This window comes from Dermacentor andersoni, chromosome 4 (assembly GCF_023375885.2).
Source record: "Dermacentor andersoni chromosome 4, qqDerAnde1_hic_scaffold, whole genome shotgun sequence".
Lineage (NCBI taxonomy): Eukaryota > Metazoa > Arthropoda > Arachnida > Ixodida > Ixodidae > Dermacentor > Dermacentor andersoni.
The window spans coordinates 89417873-89438033 of NC_092817.1; the positions used below are offsets into that span (position 1 = coordinate 89417873).

The 20161-nt window shown below is 45.0% G+C and overlaps 1 protein-coding gene and 1 pseudogene across 3 annotated transcripts in view; one reads left to right on the forward strand and one right to left on the reverse strand.

The window, feature by feature from the left end:
- Nucleotides 1-20161, reverse strand: part of LOC126536440 (cell adhesion molecule Dscam1-like) — a 549544-nt gene that overhangs the window by 207069 nt on the left and 322314 nt on the right. The gene's annotated exons all lie outside the window — the stretch shown is intronic.
- On the forward strand, nucleotides 951-1130 carry LOC126537206 (U2 spliceosomal RNA; annotated as a pseudogene).

The window sequence follows — 20161 nt, forward strand, 5'->3', positions numbered from 1 at the left end:
TGCGCAAGCGCCATGCGAACAAGGCGATAGTACTACGCTGGATATCACCATTGGGCAGGATAAAATGGACAGAGCCAAAACCATTTGCCAACAGATTCAGTGTTGCGAGCCGGTTCCCGAACCATTATAGGTTTTGATATTTCTCGGAACCGCAATGAACCGGAACGAAGTCGGAGCGCATTGAACCCGAATCAAACCGGTATTTATTTTTTCAATTCGACATCCTGCTCAGAAACCCAGTAAAATTACGGTGGATAGGCTATTTGGCTACACTATCTAAATTGAGGACCTTAATCCTCCCCCTCCCCCCCCCCCCCCCCAAAAAAAAAGCGAGAAGAAAATTCAGTGTAATTCCACTCTGTGAACGTGAATGATCAGCGAAGCTGTGTATGTGGGCCCCTTAATGGCGAACTGTCCCTTGCCGTGCGTCAAACACCATATGCACATAAATGGAAGGCGAGGCGCGACTAGTCGCTCTTCTACGATGATGAGCCTCGGAAGATGATGAGGCACCGGGGAGCATACATACCCATGTAGTGTTGCAAAACGCTGCACGACACCTTTTACTAACGAATGCCGGCACGTAGAACAGACACGCACCTCACTCTACTCAGAGGGCACACACGGCTTCACCGTAGCCAAGGCGATATTGTGTTCGTCGACGTCCCGCAGTGGAGTAACGGTTGTGAGGTCACTCGAAAACCACAAGCGGTCACAAACGACACAGGCCGCACAAAACTGGTTCCGCACAAACTCCCTCTGAAACCTGACCGTTGTTCCGGTGAAACGTTCCAAGTTTGTGGGATCGGGGCCACATGGACGGCTCGCATTTCTTTCCGCCTCGCGGTCCTGTCGGGAAAGACGCTTACGGGAGTGTCACCAAGGGAGAGCGGAAGGAAAGGAAAGGAGATACGCAAGCGCTTAGAATGTCGACAAAGAGAAATGTGGACATGGTTGATGCGGGTCAAAGTGTAGTATCCGTTCTTATCAGCTTAATATCTCATACGGGTTGCATTTGGACCTAAGATATTAAACTTAATTTTGCAAGTTGGCGGAGTGCTTAAAGCCTGCTTCACCTCCGCCGCGGGTCGGCCCAGTCTTGCACTATCTTCGGGATCGGCCCATGTGTAGGGAGAAATTCTCCGTCTACAAAGCTCGCTAGACGCGCACAATTTTTTCCAGAATCTAGCCACATACAGCTTCGCTGTAAAAAATCGTCATTCTAATTAGGCCAATATGCGAGTCGAGTGGTTTGACCTAATGTCCTAAAGTTTATACACGCTGCATGCCGGCAGCCCGCCAAAGCTGGGGACGTCATTCAAGAAAGGGATCCGGCAGCTGGCTACAGCGACAAAGCCTTTCAATTTACCATGAGTGCCTTGACGCGCGGCTTTCATATATAGGGTTACACGCATGGCATGTCCCGCCCGCACCTGCGGGACTTGTTGCACGTGGCCAGTCGTCATATCTAGTCATACGTAGCCCTGTCCCAACTGAACCTCCCGCCATGTTTATTAATAAGTTCTCTTTCTCGCTCACTTGCTAGGTACTTTTATACTTTTCACTTTTAATCCTTCACGGCGTGTAGGGTGTAGGCGAAGTATGCTGTAACCTATAAGGACTCCTTTGTTCACGTTGTGCAGCTTTAGAGGAATTTTCGTCTGAACCTACGCGTCGCCATTTTAAATGCAGTTCTAAATGCGATGTTACAGTTAAGGAGAAGTGCCACTTTGTAACACGCTCACCTGCACTTCTAGCTATATGACACTCCGCGGGGTCTATCCTCTGAACAAAATGATTGCACTTGCTTATTTGATATTCAACTATTTGGAACTGGGCCGAAAATTAGCTCTTGTGAATACTCAAGACACTCTAAAGCGCCAAACGTTCGGTAAACAACTCTACGGTTATACAGCTGTGCTGGACCAATCCGGAACATATCAACCACTGTCACAGGAAGACTTCTAAAGCAAATGCAGCATTGCCTGATAAAATAATGCTAGCCAAAAGAAAAGTTGTGCCATTGTTGCAGCTTATTTCTTCGTTCATACAACCGGTGAGATCCATACCTGCCTTTCCCCTGACAGCCGAAGGGCTTTATGTGTTCCTTTATTTGCATTTTAAATGGAAATCTATTGTAACATAAGAAAGGAAAAAAAAAAGAAATGTAGTAATGTCACCAGTGCTAAATATGCTATGACAAAAAAAAAAAACTACGTGGGCCAACTAGCAATGATTTTCCACGTGAACTAAACGGTAACGAGCCGATGACTTAGTTTTGTCCTCAAGGAGAACAAGAAAGACGTAGGGACATCTATGAATGACATCCATCCGGTCTAATCAATGAGTGGCCTCCGCCACTAGAGATCAATAGTTTTCCGAGTACGCAGGTTCCTTTAAACATGAAACAGGCGTGCTAAAGATATCTACACTCAGCGGTCATGCGGGCGATCGACTGTTGCGCTTGCGGATAGCAAACAATTTCACTTGTCCCTCTCATGGACTCCATAGAGTCGTAATGCAGATTTGTTCACCGCCTCATTCCTATTCATTCCACAACCATCAGAGACTCATTAGAAGCACTTAGCAGTAACTGTTTCTTCGACCCTTGCATTGACATTGAAGCTTAAAAGTTTTGTAGTGAAGACTACAAACGCGGGCCAACCAATATCACCAGCACTAGACACGGGGTTGGCTGCTCGGGCTGGGACTCCAGCAGCTGCCTGACCTCCGCGTTAGCCGCTCTCAGTCCACAGCCAATAAAGCTATTCACAGCTGGTGGAGGTGCGGGGTTCTCTGAAAACGACTACGCTGGAACTTCGATCCGGCGCGCTACCGTCTACCATGCCTGACGGCGAATCCCCGGAGTCGCCTCCTTCTCCATCGGTCATGTGCTCCGGTGTGGGCCAACAAAGGGACTCTGCTGTTTTCAGTGGCGCGGATTACAACAGCGTGGAGGATTAGCTCTCGTCGTTATTATTGCATTTTTCTATTTCGTAGAGTGCATCGAAACAAGGTGCTCCAAGTTTTCTCGAGAACATTTTTAATAAATATTTTGCCTCTGCAGGTAACCTGTACCCATGTTCGCTAAAATTTGGAGGACGCGTAAGAGGAAGCTTCAGCTCGGGCCCAGCTACGATGTGGCCTATTCAAATACATATAAAACACTAAAACGCTTTTCTGAGATAACCACTGAACCGATTTTAAAGAAATTTCTTGCATTTGAGAGAAAAAGTTAAATTCTAATGACTGTTGGAAGCGGAATATCGGTTCAGGGCCTGAAGTTTGTTAAAAGAATGTTAAAGAATTTGCAAGTTCGTAAAAGATAGACGCACGAAGGTTATACATTAATAGCTCCACATCAAAAACAGATATCTCGGTTCTGCAAACGGCATTTATTAGATAATTCAAAGCGGACAAATCTGATATGTGAGTTTATATCTTACATGAATATGTTTCGTAGTGTACAAAGGTTCTGCAAAAGCTATATTTACATATTACTGAATTGTTTTAAATTCATGTGTAACATATACATTTTGTGCACTTTAGATGCACTATTAGATGCAATTCATAAATTTGCGATATCATTTTTCTTTGCTGAACTGTAGAACTGTAAACTTGATAGTGTCGATTACAGAAAATTTTCAATTTTTAACAATTTTTAACAAAATATTGACGACCTAAATCAAAAATTCGAAACGAGCAGTCACTATATTTTGAGTTTTTCTCTTAAATGCAACAAACCTTGTGAAATTTGGTGCAATGGTTGCCGAAAAAAAGGAGTAACGAGCAAAATGTGGCCAATAACAGTTCTTTCCAACTCCAGGAATGTATTTGAATGTATGTATACAAAAATATTACGGGATGCTATATGACTGTACCAAAACGCTGTTCACTTCATAAGGTATAGCTGGTATGCGATTACATGAATGCTACAGTTTTCATCTGCAATTAAAAGCCATTGTCAAAGCATTTTCCTGTTACGTTCATTCTGACTCTCCCTAATTTTATAGAACTTTTTTACGGAGTCAATAGAAATGATATCCAGCTACTTCCGGCACTCTGCGTGTAACTTAATATTTGCGAAGGTCCAAACACAAACATAGCGCCTTGAACGGAGGGTGCTTGCTACGTTACGTTCATAAATGCAAGGAGACATGCAACCGCTAGTAAGCAAAAGTAGACATACATCGCTGGAAAAAGATCGAAACAACTAGCTTAATATTGTAGTGCTAGGGCAGAACACCTGCACATTCTTTCCTACTGTAACTAGTGACTTGTTTTCCGGTTCAAAGGTGTGCGTTCACAGGCCGTATGATGCAGCTTAGGATATATCTAGCCAGTGGTGCTTCCAAGCAGCTCTGCTTCCTAAAGAACTGGAGAAACCACGTATTTGCATTGCGCTCGGTGTGGTGTCCCCGTTAATTTCGGTAATACACTGTACAGCCACAAATCAAGGGGATGGATGGCACGAAATCGGAGATAAATTTATACCACGAAAAAATCTAATATTCTAACGGCCTGATTGGTAGTGCCATTGCTAAACGTTGCAGTGCACAAGTTGATGCTTAGACTAAAGTAACCAACGCAGTCACACCACTGGAAGCAGAAATGCTAAACAGAAGACTGAAGCGGCTGAAAACTCGCGTTTCTTCCGTAAAGACGCTTTGTCAATGTCACGGCATCTCCCAGTTGTTAGTGCAATGACTTAGCGGCGAATTAGGAATCCTCGCAAGAATGATTTCGCTAATAACTCATTTCCTATGCTCGTTAATATGCTGTTTTTTTTTTAGAATGTCATATTTCTGCTAGAATAGTTTTGAAAAACCTTACGACGGATATTTGTATGCATTTCAACTCAGCGGCTGCCTATTAAATATTACCCTTCGCCGTCCCGAAGCGGTCTTTATTCTTCCACTCTCAGCACACTCGTTGCTTGATAATGAGTGCCCTTAAGCCCGATCATGTTTGTTTCTTTCTTTTTTTATTCCTTTTTAACATTTTCGCAGTCACAGTGCACATTTGGTACATTTAAAGGAAAAGAACGCTTCTTTAAAATAGAGTAAATAAAGAATGAGGCATCATGAATAACTAATGGCACGAATCTAGCGTACGAGAAAAAATAAAAGGGGATGACGAAGGGCGGCGGCCGCTTCACATGTACTAATCTTGTCGTGTTATTGTGCAGGTAGTGCTTTCAGTAAATGGTATTGTGCCCTTATAAATACGTTATGCTGTTGCCAGTTTTTTAGTGCTTCACAGTTTTGCATCCCCCACTCCCCTCCATCCTCCCCCTTAATAGAAAGAAAAGAAAGGCTGAAAAATGTAGCATGACACGGCTACAACTGCTTACATGTGCTGTACGACAACCCAAACTGCTAATCGAGGGAGTCTCCAGCATTATCCCGATCTGCCTGTTCACTCACATTCCAAAGGCGGCAGAGAAGCTGCGCTTCTCTGCCGCCTTTGGTTAGGAGTGGCCTTCACAAAGGCATACTCTACATTAATTTGAATAACTGACAGCGCAGCATGCGAGGTCTGTGGCACCGAAGAAAACATCGACCACCTGCTGTGCCACTGTCCAAGATATGCCCCAGAGAGACAAGAACTTGTCAAAGCTTTCCAAAAACTGGACAATCGGCCACTTTCTGTGCAAGTGCTGCTGGAACACCGCCCCCATCGCCCATCGGCCCATAAAGCGGTGAAGGCGCTTTTGTGTTTCTTAAGGACGACGGGTTTGTGCGACCATCTGTGACATTTAATGCAATTTCTTTAAGACCACACGCGTCAGCGAACTCGCCGCAATTTCCTTCTTTCCTTCCCTCCTCTCTCTCCCTGTGATCTTTGTTGTCCCCTTTCCCATTCCCCCGGTGTAGGGTAGCCAACCGGACGTTATTCTGGTTAACCTCCCTGCCTTCTACTTTTCTCTTCCCTCCCTCCTCCTCCACATTCCTTTTGCCGGCATTGCCCAATTAAACCGAATACCGTTGGGAAATGTACCCTATTCCTCTTGCTTGACAGCGGCAGCATATACTGTGTATGGTAATTTTCTGGGGTCTGTGGCACTGTGTTTTCGGGTGACAAGAACGCCTAGTTGACCTAATGGTCAAAATTAATGCGGAGTCCCCTACTACGGCGTGCCTCAAAATCAAATCGTGGTTTTGGCACGTAAAACCCCAGAATGCAATTCTACTCAATTGAGCAAAGGTATTGATGCTTCAGGCGCGTTGTGTTATCTATCTATCTATCTATCTATCTATCTATCTATCTATCTATCTATCTATCTATCTATCTATCTATCTATCTATCTATCTATCTATCTATCTATCTATCTATCTATCTATCTATCTATCTATCTATCTATCTATCTATCTATCTATCTATCTATCTATCTATCTATCTATCTATCTATCTATCTATCTATCTATCTATCTATCTATCTATCTATCTATCTATCTATCTATCTATCTATCTATCTATCTATCTATCTATCTATCTATCTATCTATCTATCTATCTATCTATCTATCTATCTATCTATCTATCTATCTATCTATCTATCTATCTATCTATCTATCTATCTATCTATCTATCTATCTATCTATCTATCTATCTATCTATCTATCTATCTATCTATCTATCTATCTATCTATCTATCTATCTATCTATCTATCTATCTATCTATCTATCTATCTATCTATCTATCTATCTATCTATCTATCTATCTATCTATCTATCTATCTATCTATCTATCTATCTATCTATCTATCTATCTATCTATCTATCTATCTATCTATCTATCTATCTATCTATCTATCTATCTATCTATCTATCTATCTATCTATCTATCTATCTATCTATCTATCTATCTATCTATCTATCTATCTATCTAAGCCAAACCGGCATGGTTTGGTTCCCAGAGAGGTTCTTTAATGAAAACTAGAGAAGTTTGTCATCGCGACACGCTTCTGGCTTGCTACTCCAGAGTACCTATTCTGCGACGATCCGCTTCGGCAATAGTGTCACCTTGGCCATGAGACGCGCGCTGATTGCCTGGTTGAGCGAAATTGGATGACGTTGTGCTCAACGTGCCAATCAGGCCACCCGATTTTGCTCGACCGGCCAGTTAGCGCTCCCCTGACGGCTACACAATCGCCGAGGCGACACTGTCGCCGAAAGTGAGCGTCGCAGAATACGTCCTCAGATGAATGCGATGGTAAATTAAACAATGCACACTACAGGCAACGCATGTGTAGCACGACACGCAGTATTAGAGTATCTCGTTGAGACCAATGTCTCTCAGGAAAGTTACACGGGAATATCATGCATATAAGTAGCTTAGAAGAAGTAACGGCTCTCCCATTTTTCGGACTATTCCGAAGAATCGCAAAGGAAACATGGATTCTGTCTGCCAATTAATCCTATACGAGAGCTGAATAGCGCTAAAAACTCGGACAGCGACGTTCATCTTTCATAACAGCTCTTCGGTACAGCCCATAAAATCAACGTGTAGAAGCGTCCCACCGATTCATTTTCCGCTCGCAATGGCAAAGTTTTCCACACTCGCAAAACAAGGACGCTGACAGGTTCGTTTACATAACTACCGAGCGAGTATTTGCGAAAACACTTATCCAGATTGCCTTCGCTTGGATTAACAGAAAAAGAAAAGTGCCTTGAAGTGCACTCCCGTTATGTTATTGTTTTTCTGACAGCAGCACACTCTAGTTTCTGTTCCTCTCTTCGTTGTTGTTGTTGTTTTCCCAGCACTGCCTTCAACTACACGAGTGCGGGCTGAACCGCTCTGCGACACCCAGCAGCCATCGCGAACAGGCAACGTGACTCGCATGTGCCGTCTTGGATTAGTGCAGCCACGCAGAAAAAAAAATGAATTACCGTTAATAATCTCGACGACGCATTATTTCCCGCTGTTCGCCTCTCGGTTTATTAGAGGGAAGTAGCAGAACGGTAATAAAATTCGCGTACGCCATTTTCGAGCTGATGTTTACGGTGCTGTCCCATGCATCGAGGGACAAACGGAGGAAGCGCCTGGCGACTGACCAAACACAGGAAAAAAGAAAAGATTTTTTTATTTAGCATAAATAGCTGTTTTTATTGCCCAGGAAAGCCTCTCACGCTCTGTGGTGTAACAGTGGAGGTTACAGTTGCTGCGAGTATCGCACAGGTTCAGGTTTGCAGCCATAGCTGCTCAAGTGGGTTCAAGCTGCTACTGCTACCCAAATCTCCGAACCCCTCTTAATACACTAACCTCAGTATAATATACCCCTATGGGCTATGTAAAAGGCCACGCAAATACTTTCTGCCAAAGCCACCATGATGGTGAAATGGCCCTGCTTTGAGCGAGCTTTGCGCTGTAATATCGAGGGAAATTTTTGTACATCAAGAAGTATGTACTTGAGAAGGGATGTGGGTTAGCTAACAAAATTCCTTGGAACGCGCATCAGTTTACTGTAGTATAGTTTAGTCTAGTGGGAACAGTTGTAATAGTGAAATAACAGTAACCATCGTTGCCATTGGTGGTAGTGGCGGCGGTTCTGAGCAGGAGGAATTGTTGAAGCAGGCTGATTTTCTTTCAAAGCAAGTATTTTGCTCCCTACCATGCCGCAGTGGTGGGTTTGTTTGTTGGTCGTTCCATCACTGGTCGATTTGCCGTTGAGTAGAACTTCCTTACCATATAAAAAAATGCGGTGTCCGAACGTAAGAGTCGAACGTGGATATCTCCGTGTAATAGCCCGATTTACTACCCGTTAGGCCACAGCCACAAGGATGGAAGGCAGTCATTGCACGTGGTGGCGTCTTCGTCGGTTGAACATACACTCAAAGCGCTCAATAGTGGCATCACCTGGCGTTCCACGGAAAGTGGTTTTACCAATTAGTCTTAAGATGGACTCTGGGATACCGCGTTTAGTGAAGATTCTTCCTGGTGTCCAAACTTTGAGTGGTAGCGGTGCTATGTTGCGCTTCTGCAAGGTCCGTCATCGTGGATGAGGACCGCAGTGGCATGACTGTGGGACACGCTTGTCGCCGAATTCCGCTGTGCATTTGTTATCGATTTGCAACCACCGCACTGCTTACAAGGTGGGAGAAGTCACGTGAGCAGAGTATGTCAGGTGTCTCACGGTTGCCTGATTCTCTTTGGCGGGAAAGTGCGGCAGTGTTACTGGTCTCTGAACAATGATTCCGGAAACTCATACAGGTTTCTTGAAATTTGGATCGCTATTTATGCGTTACCTCCACACTGTACTCAATAAGTACTTAGGTACCATCCTTTGACTAATAAGCTTACCAATGCTACTTACTGAAAGTGTCAGCCTCAAAGAAGCGCATTCAACCACTTGCTTGTCTCAGTTGTAAAGCTTCTGAACCTTAACTGCTGGTCATTTAAATGTTTCAGTCGACTTAATACTGAGTACTAACATGTTCACTAAAAGCGTTCTTGATATTTACATGAAGACCGCGTTTTGTTATTCAAGACATAAATTGTCTTGAATGAATGAATGAATGAATGAATGAATGAATGAATGAATGAATGAATGAATGAATGAATGAATGAATGAAAGTTAGCACATCACTTCTTGAGTTCGCGCAGTAACCTAACCCAGAAGATCGGACAGAAACTCCGTGGCGCGTTTCTGTTTATCAATTTGGCCTATCTTCTTTTTTGACGGAAGGTATTCTTCCCATCAAAAGTTGGCGACTAGTGACACTTCCGGTTTGTCGCAAGCCTTCCTTTCTGCCAATTATCTAGGGAGACAAGAGAGGAGGATGAAAGAATATGTTCGGCGGGCAAACTTCTAGATGCTGGCGGCGATCGCATCTGAAGGCCCCGTAATGACACGCCACGAGCGCGTATATCGCTTCCAGCGCATCCTATGTTCTTCCTGTTCAACGTTCCCGCCCACCACATCGTTCATCTCTGTCAGCGGTCCGTTCACATTCGCCCAGGCCAAACTACAGGACGCAAGGCCGCGTCCTCACACTGGCTTGACTACCGCCTGTGTTTGGGAGCTGCGAAATCACCACGTCTCCGGCACCGCGCCAAAGGGAGCAACACGCTACGCTGCGTCGCCAAAACGCGGAGAGCACTACGCAAGGCTATACCGGCGTTGTTCTCAGATGTGGTTCGCTTCGCTAGCCGAGTGCAAGGAAAAAAAATGTCATGCAAAAGAACAGCTCGGTGAAAATTTTACAGCGCACTGTGAGATGACAGATAAACCGAAAATATCCGGATGACCGCGAAATGAATCTATTTGCAGTGGAACCGTGCGCACGCATCTTTGATATGCTGTCAACGACAGCGGGTTCGATGGGTGACCTCCTGTAAAAGTCGTTTCTTTTTCTCCACACACCCGTATGACGTTATTATTGAAGAGGCGGACGAGGCCTCAGCGAACTCATGCGATTTTCTTTGTTCCCCACGAAGATATATGAGCACTATGAAGGCAGAATAAAACGCGAACACGACAGTGGAAGGCACATTTCCCACTTCACATTCACGAGTATTTGTCGCATTGCCTACGCTCCTTTGGCTTCGAGCTTTGAACTCGCTTGATGCTTTGAGGCAAGAACGGCGTGTATTTGGCACCCGGCTACGCCACAATCACTAGCGGCACTTGTAATTAATTAGGCGCAACAAGTATTAGGCTTCTCTTTTTCTGTCATTACATTGTGATATTACTTAAGTGAAAATCGTCAGTGCCTTTGAGAAGAATATGGAATACCGAGCTGTAGTTCATTAAATCCATTTCGTGTCTGTATCGACAGTAAGATCAGCATTCGTGTACCTCTGGCACGTCGCTGGAAGCGACAAAAATATGTGCTTCGTTTACAATAAGATGCACCTCTGGCGGGGCCTTAAGACACAGAAAGTACATTTAGCACGTCCTCGCTACTGAGCCGCCAAGAGCGCGCGCTCTCCATTTCTTATCCGGTTAATGCCGTATATAATCTCTAAATTTCTGCTGATTTAAGCAGCTACATATCACATTGACCGCAAATAAAGACGAGGGCAGCGGAAGAGAACACTAAAAAGACACGGGCGTGTCGTACCGCCCGTGTCGTTCTTGTGTTCTCTTCCGCTGTCCCCGTCTTTATTTGCGGTCAATATGATATACAGTAAACACCAACTAGGCCAAACTGAAGTTCTTCTAAGCAGCTACGTTCCCCACAATCATGCTCGTCAGAAAAAGCGCGACAGATAGCTTGCGATATTACTAGTTAGAACAGATTACTTAACGATGTCAGCGGAAGCTTCTTAATTTGAGCTCGACTAACAGTCCGTGTTTTAAGGGCACCATTCAAGTTGTAGATTCTATCCAAAGGCAAATTTTTTTTAAAATTTCGGATGAGACATGGTACGTTATGAAAGCAGGACGCATCCTGCCCAACTTCAAACTTGATTTTGAATGAGCTCGTTGAAATTTATGTCTTGATGTCTTATTTTTCTTGATGCATACAAAACGGTCGTCTCGAAAAGGGTACATTATTAAAGACATCGAGAGTCCATATACTTTTCACACTCTCCAAGTTCTGCGATGTGATAAGAAAAATCAAAGCAAAATTTTAAAGAAAGACGCCCTTCTATTTGCGTTCTTTCAGCCCTTCCCGCAATGCGATTTACATGCCTATGTACATTGACCATAGCAGCAGTATGCGGTGCAATTAGTGTGAACATATCGGTGCTTTTCTAAGCCAATAAATTCGCATCATCGAGCTGTCATTACGCCAGATACTACTTACCAGGTGTGAGTATGTCATTGCGGGCAAAGACGTAAAGCTTTCAATTCCATGAAGCTGTAAATGGCCGGCAGGTTCCGCTACCGCAAATAGGCAACGTCTCTTCTTGCGAAACGCTCTTGCATAAACAGATGTGAACATCTGCCGCGCGGCCAATTTCAGAATGCCCATAACGAATTGCTTGTCATTTCGTCATTACCAGGAATGGCCGGCGCATATTTTGAAAATCGCTCTAGCATAAGACCAACTTTATGAATACGGCACCTGGGCGAGTGTTCGCAAAACAGATCGCACAGTAGCGAGGTTGTAAGAACAGGGTGCCGAGCAAACGCTACAGCCCAGGAATTATTCAAGTGAGGCGCCAAACAATGACAATACGAAGTAGTCTGTTTTGTCTGTTAGGCGCCAGGGCCATCAATTCAGAAATCAATTAATAGTACAGCGGTGACAATCACGACACAGGTTCACGCTGGCCTCTCAACGTCTCACTAATCTATCTATCTATCTATCTATCTATCTATCTATCTATCTATCTATCTATCTATCTATCTATCTATCTATCTATCTATCTATCTATCTATCTATCTATCTATCTATCTATCTATCTATCTATCTATCTATCTATCTATCTATCTATCTATCTATCTATCTATCTATTTATCTATCTATCTATCTATCTATCTATCTATCTATCTATCTATCTATCTATCTATCTATCTATCTATCCGTCCGTCCGTCCGTCCGTCCGTCCGTCCGTCCGTCCGTCCGTCTGTCTGTCTGTCTGTCTGTCCGTCCGTCCGTCTGCCCGTCTGCCCGTCTGTCCGTCTGTCTGTCTGTCTGTCTGTCTGTCTGTCTGTCTGTCTGTCTGTCTGTCTGTCTGTCTGTCTGTCTGTCTGTCTGTCTGTCTGTCTGTCTGTCTGTCTGTGTGTCTGTCTGTCCCTCCATCCCTCTGTCCCTCTGTCCGTCCGTCCATCCGTTAATTAAAATGGGCGAAACATAAGTATACGTCCAACGACACACGGTTTTGAACCGACTGGTAAATCATAAAAAAATTATCGTAGCCTGAACGGAATGATAGCAAGGAATCTTGACGTGCCGATGCGTTTTGCGGTCTTTTTAAAGCCTTTGCTCGAGAACCTTAGCCTTAAGAGCCTTCTTACGCTGCTGCTCTTCTCGCAAACGCTGAAGATGATGATGGTAGTTGTGATCATGGAAATTATCATAATGTATCAACAAATTGTCAGGAGCATCCCAGCATATATGACTACTTAAGCGTTGCAGCAGGAGCGGCTCAAGATATGGTCGACTTCCCAGACGCAGTCAGCCATCTGCTGCCGCGCTAAGCACCGCAAAACACAGCGAAAGAAACACATTCTCAGGCACACACATACACACACAAAATCATCGTTCCGTGGCAGCAGACGAAGAAGAGAACGAAACAATAGAAAAGACCAGCAGTATACAACAAAAAATAAAACAAAATCCGTGGCAGTACAGAAGTGAGGCACCGGCATGTCGTCAGAGCTGTCGAGGAAGCAAATTGTATACTGTAAAAGTCATCCTGGAAGGAAAAAGAAGGAACGAAGGAAATGTAGGCGCGGTAGCAAGTAAAGATGAGGTTGCGCACTGTAAAAATGCACGGCGCGCCTGGACTTCGTATGCAGTTTACGTGGCAGCAGAGTACGCCGTTGCATACTCGTTGGCGCAGCCGTTGCGCCACCACCATCCGCACAACGACGAGAGAGAAAGAAAGGAAAAAGATATAGGGCTAATACCAGCAATTTAGATTTGCGTCGGGGAAATTTGAAACCGTACGTTGGCATGGCAGGCTTAGCACGCCTTGCCCTGATCGTTCCTTTTTCTCCTGTTTTGCCTCCATCTAGCTCTTCAGCTTTTTTTTTTTTTTACTTACCCGGTGTTGTTGTGCGGAGAACATATTCATCTGGCACTCGCATTTTGGTTTTATTAGGACCCATCCCAAATCACCGGGTGCGTCTCAGGCAATTCGGGCAGCAGACGCGCCCGCTCTCGGCTCGTTCCTGCACGAGGCCTCAACGATCACTGAGCAGTGCGGAACCAAAAAGAAAGTATGACGCACAATTATAAAGAAAGAATGAGGAGAATGCGTGAACAATAACTCACGTTAAGCATTCAGCCTTCTTTTTCCTTTTTTTCTTTTAGGCTTAACCAAGTTTGTAGGGTAATCGTTGTCTTGAGCGTCCCCGCGCACGCACCAGTTAGCTGTTACTCTTCTTGTAATACCGTGCTTTGTCCTTGGTTGACGTGCCGCTTGGTTATACGTCTGCTACTAATTACTTCCATGAATTCGCGCGCAGTAAAGGGTATTGCTTTGCTTTTCTCTGAGAATTAGAGAGTTCTCGGCAATAATTAGGCACTAACCAAGCCGTCATCCGCAGTAGAAATGAAGAAACATTAAACGCACCACGCAATGTCAATCTTCACAGACGCTTACTACACCGGAACTCGTCGTAAGTTCCAGGCGACCAGCAGCAAATAGTAATGCCGCTAACGGAGGCATATCTTTTTTTTTTTTTACTCCGGCTTCACTTGTATGTCATGCTCACTCGAGGTCCGTCTGGATGCCACATAGTTCGTGATTACATTTGAGCTTACCAAGAACGCTCTTCACGCTTTTCATATTAAATTATTTGAAGCCAACCAAAACTAGAATTTAAGTGGCGTAGTGCATTTAATAATTTTACTGTTTCTGTCTCTTTACAGGTACGTTATAATTATATAGATGTACGCTAGACAGTGCAACTCTTCCGTAGTACAACCGCCAGTAATTCATTCTCTGAAGCAAACTGTGAGAGCCTACAGTGAAGCTCGGTGTCCCTGACCGGTGACTGCTTTCTAATAAAACTGCACGCCTAATGATACATTTGCGTATCCGGTCCACTAAAATATTTTTTTAAATTTTATGTACTCCGCGACGTCTGCATGGAGTTATTAAGGATCCCATATTAGTTAGACGTTATTTCCATATGAATAGGCAGGACACGGCGTTCAATAATTACCTACCAAGCTGCGACCAAAGCACATTTATCCTGCATCGCTTCCACAGCAGAGCTTTTGCACTGTCTAGTAAAGTCTCCTGTGAAAAGTCCCTTGTGTGTGACATGTGCTTTTGGGATGCGTAATAAGGCAAACTGCAGCTTGCGATAGCGCGCACTGCTGAGGGCTAGCTTTTGGCTCGTGTCATGTTGTCTGAAGCTTTTTGTATGTCCAATCTCTAATCGCGTAAAAATAAAGATTAGAAGAAGTATAATCGCAAAAATATGTGGAAGTGGATATTGAGATTTATGAGGCAACGGCCGTCATCCGCCAAGTACATGCTAGATGGCGCCACAACAGAGCACCGCGTCAACCACAGAGGCTTCACCAAGAGAGAGGAGGGGGAGAGAAGGGAAGAAGGAAAGGTAGGGAGGTTAACCATACTGAGTCCAGTTTGCTACCACACACGTGGGGAGGGGAATGGGGAGTGAAACAGAGAGAAAGAGAAAACATGAATCTATACCGCTTGACCAAAGGACCTATAATATATGTGCATTGTTAGCCAACGCTCGCAAACGTGTACCTCAAGGGGCAATTTATGAGTGAGAGCCCGTATACGAACAGTAAAACATCGCTAAACAACAGGACGAGGATAGGGACACAGAGAACAGAGCTGACTAACAACCAAGTATCTTTATTCTCTCAGTCAGCATTTATATACTCCGCCGCTATCTCAAAGCACAGAATGCAATTAATGAGATAGGAAGGCAATCTTCTTCGGAAGGAGAGAAGTAGAGGAGAGGCTTACACAGGCTTCGCCGCTAACATGAATGTGGAAAGCTTCGGAAATAAGACATGCGCGGTCATCGCGGTATTTTGGCAGGTAGGTCACATCTTTAAAAGACTGCTTGCAGCCGCATTCATTGCAATGCAGTGATAATTGGCTATCTCTAGCTCGTTTTTGAACTTTGTTTGAGTGTTCGCGCATGCGGTCATTGATGCACCACCCCGTTTGACCGATATATATATATCGGTCAGGAGATTGCCTTCCTATCGCATTAATTATATCTTTCTCCCCTTCGCATGCTGAATTCTGTTGATTCTGTGCTTTGAGATAGCGGCGGAGTATATATATATATATATATATGCTGACTGAAATAATAAAGACACTTGGTTGTTAGTCAGCGCTGTTGTCTGTGTTCCTCTCCTCGTCCTGTTGTTTAGCGCTGTTTTACTGCTCGTAATCATGAACCAACCAGCGCAAACGCGTACTCTTCCGCAGCCCGTATACGTCTGTGGTAGTGTATGCAACAGAGACCTCAACTTGCTCTCGCAAGCCCTTTCATTGGCAGTTTTATATGAATAACTTTTTGGGCTTTTGTAATTCACTTTTATTCGGGCAGCGATGGCTTGCACAAGAAGTGAAAATGTTGATGTGCTTTCGAAAACTTTTACGCATCCGAATATGTTCGTTTTATAGTATAAAAACTCCAATGACAAATAATAGAGCGGTACTGAGACACTCGTAATCAATTAGATTTTCGCAGCATCTCTTTACTGTTGTCTCTGAGCCCAATACCGACATTTCCACTCGCTCCTAAACGAGCCTGCGTTGCATAATAAAAGATTTCGTTTATCCAATACCCTAGTTCACGTGCTTAACATTGTTTCATTCGTGTCGTCACACGAAAGTGGCACAACGTGAAGCTGAAAAATAAGGTTATCGTAAGTGTCTTTTCTTAATTTGTTTCTTTTTTCTCGTTTCCTCCAGCAGTTGAATGAACACGGGTGGCTTTGAAAACGATGTATCCGTGCTCTTCCTTTAACTATACAGCAACTTACTATCTTTCCTAGCCCTTGAAAGTCAAGCCTATTTGGGGCTTTAAACGTTATGACGTTTTCCCATTCTATTTACTTTTTTTGTCGTTGTTGTTGGTGTTGTCATTACAACAAGTTCTGTTTTTATTTTCGGTCATCGCCGCAGGCCATTGCGCACGAATGTATTCTTTACAGAAACCTCCTCTCTCCCCCTCTCTCGCTTGCAACCCGTTCGGCAACAGAGGCGCCGCTCTAACAGTTCGCATCCAAGCCAATCCACGGACAAAGACGACGAGGCCAGCCACTCGAGCGTTGCAGCCGAGGCGATCGCGGCGGACGGCAGCGGACTGCAATCGAGTTGCGAGGCAGGCGTGACCAGCGTGCTGTGAAGCCCCCTTGCGGGGGAACCGAGGGCTCGGGCTGTGCACTGGAACGCGGAGGGTGAAGGAGGGGCGGCTTTGGGGCTCCACTTCGCACGGCTCGAAAATGGCGTTAGACAATCGTAAACAGTTTACAGCTTCGGGAGCCCGCGCCAATCCATTTAGGCCACCGCCCTCCTTCGCGCCAAAAGAGGCGGTTCTCGTGCGCCATTACGCACACACATTCTAGCGAGGAGCCAACTGACGACGGACGCCCTGGCCTTAAAAGGATTGCCGGAGAGGCTTCGTCGTGAAGCAGGCTGAGACGAAGGGAGAGGGGAGAAACAGGGAGAGAAAAAAACACACACACACTATTCCAGGGGCGTCCGAATCTAATTAAAAAACCAGGCCAGGACGGAAAACCCTGGCTGGCCCCAAGAAAACTTAATGTAATAAATTCCTCCAGAGAAGCTCGGCGATGCAAAAGAAATTACTCGTGGTGTTAACGTTAGTCCCTTGTGGCATATTTGGAATCTGAATTCGACGAATCCCCTGTTTGGGAAGCATTAATTATAATACTCCCCGAGCACTTGCGCCGTTTCATTCTATGCGTCCGGAAATTGGACGTTGCAGAAAGAGACCTTTAAGAATTTCGATTACAATTTCAATACGCTCCGCGCGCCTACAATTGTGCTCGTGCTGTACAGTATTGACGCGGAAGTCGCTGTTTAAGATGTCCGAACGTAGAAGATAAAGTACACTTCCAATTAGCGCTTGCAAATGACAAAAGGGGAAAGATACTGTTTTGTGCTCGTTTAAATCTCGTACAGTGTGCCTGAAGTGCCAGAAGGATACTTAGCTATGAGTAGGAAACTATTTCGCTGCAGCTGTGCATTCCAGCTACTGCGGACATCTCTACGCATCGATGTAACTGCTTCTCTTGTACCTTTTTGTTTGGGACCATCTTTGCAAGGGCCAGTACTTTATATTCGTAAGGAACTGCTAAGTGGAATTCTAATGCAAAATGTAGCGCTCTCAGTTGCCTGCTGTTGATGGGTGGCAGTGCACCTTTCGCAACCTCCAGCTTTAAAGCACCGAGGAGGCGCGTAAGTGGCGCTCTGCTATGTATTTTACCTTGACAGTCAAGCAGGAGAAAAATGTGCAATCACACCTTGACTGTTGCCGCAAGGACTGCCGTCTTTGTCTTTCAATAGAGAGAGAATCCGAAACGAATATGAAGCAGATGATTAGTCCTTCCTCACTAGGTAACCTGAATTCATGACCGCCAAAGAGAACCTGCGACAACGCACGCTGTTTCTGCACGCTTATAGCCTCACGAAGCAAAGAACAATTGCTCATGAAAGAAAATTATAGCAAGTTGATCCCCATTATTTCCGGCCACAGAGAGCATATTCTTACAAATAACAAATACATTCTTATTAGGAAAATCATTATTTAGTATAGTAATTAATTAGTAATTGGTTTCCTGAACCACCCATAACTGAGAACATGCTCTAGCCGATAGAGAAAAAAAAAAATCACAGGCCTGTGCGGCACACGCAGCAATGTCGCAGCGTATGCTGAAGGAGTGCCTCCATAGGAGCTCCATTTTCGGCAGCATGCAATAGAGGGTTCGTATCTTGCGAAGGAGGCGCCATAAGGTATACCGAAGAGCAAACACAGACATTGAGACTATTTGACGCACAAGTCACATCCCTTGACCAGGGACTTTGAATAGTCTCGGAGCGTGTAAGATTCTCATCACCACCTTCATCTTCATAATCAACGTCTTCTCTATTCTTTCTTTCTACACCCTTTCCCCTCCCCCAATGCCGAGTAGCAGGTCAGAACATTGATTCAGGCCGACTTCTCAGCTTTTCCATCATAATACATACCTCTCTCTGTCTCCCTTAGACCGGGGCACGATACGATGCTGTTGATGATGATCAACATTTATTTACATCCCCTTTGCAACGAGGTGGTGACGGTCACCTAGCCTGCTTGAGTTGACCAGGTCCAGCTACATGCAACATACAACTGCAACATGAAACTGCTACGTGCAACTGCTACACGTCGCCACTACGCGGCGCGCATCTCACATGGCGTGAAAAGTGGCACGATGCGATGCATATGATGACGATGATAATGATGATAATGATGATGCTGATTTATTCGCATCCGCTTTTAAACGGATCGGTGACAAACAGTTCTTTAGCCTGCTTGATTTACTCAGTCATGCCATACATGTTTTCCATTCTAGAATTTTTTATACATCTCCTTAATCTTCTTCTTTTCTTTAAGTTGTAGTCGGGCGTGACATCAAGCCTGCGTGAAGCCAGGGAACGTACGTTAAGAGAGCAGGTGGCAAATCGGTGGGGCTGTTCGAGGAGTACAAAGCAAGGTTGCAGGATTGTGTCAAGGCGATGCTATTTGAGTGTATGGCATTCGTTACGCGGTGCTCAATCTGGGTTTGCGGTGCCGTGGTAAAACGCGAGAGCGTTTTCAGCGTTTTTGCCGCCAAGCGAAGTGGCTCGACTCGTGAGGGTTTTCGCGGGGAAGCTGCCGGGCCACGTTTCCGGCTGACCACGTGTGTGGTTGTTCGCGTGTAGAAGTGGTCGTGCATGATTTTCGGCAGCACGCACTTGAGGCTTTCGTCGGCGAAACTATCGGGCTGCATTTTCAGCAGCCCGCGCTAGAGGGTCTCTGCGGCGGTCTTTTTGCGTCCTTTTCTCGCGAACGAACTAAACTGTCCCCCCGGCGTTGACGGCGACCCGAGGTTTCTGCACAGTTGTCTGCTGAGCCCGACGTTGCCTGGTTGCAGCCTCGGGCGTAGCTCTACGAGTCGCTTCTATAGCAGTGGTTCGTACGTTGCGAGGAGGCGGCATAACGCATTGCGAAGAGGTAACACAGGTAGCGAGACTACGCGGCGCACATGTCACATCCCTTGATACGTGTCACGATGCGATGTAAGTGGAAACCTGTGGGTCCAAAGTCCCCAGTCCGCAGGAACCGTTACGAGAACGCACTGTTGTAGATGCAGATGTAGATGTAGATGTAGATCCTTGTGATCTACTGGCAAGTACCCACTCTGGGGAATTGGCCAACAATCGGGCAGGTTATAGTAAAGTGCAAAATAAGTCAAAATTTTATGATAGGTAAGCCATAATCGAATGATATAGATTGTAGAGCCTGCATGATTTTATGAAACTGAAAGTT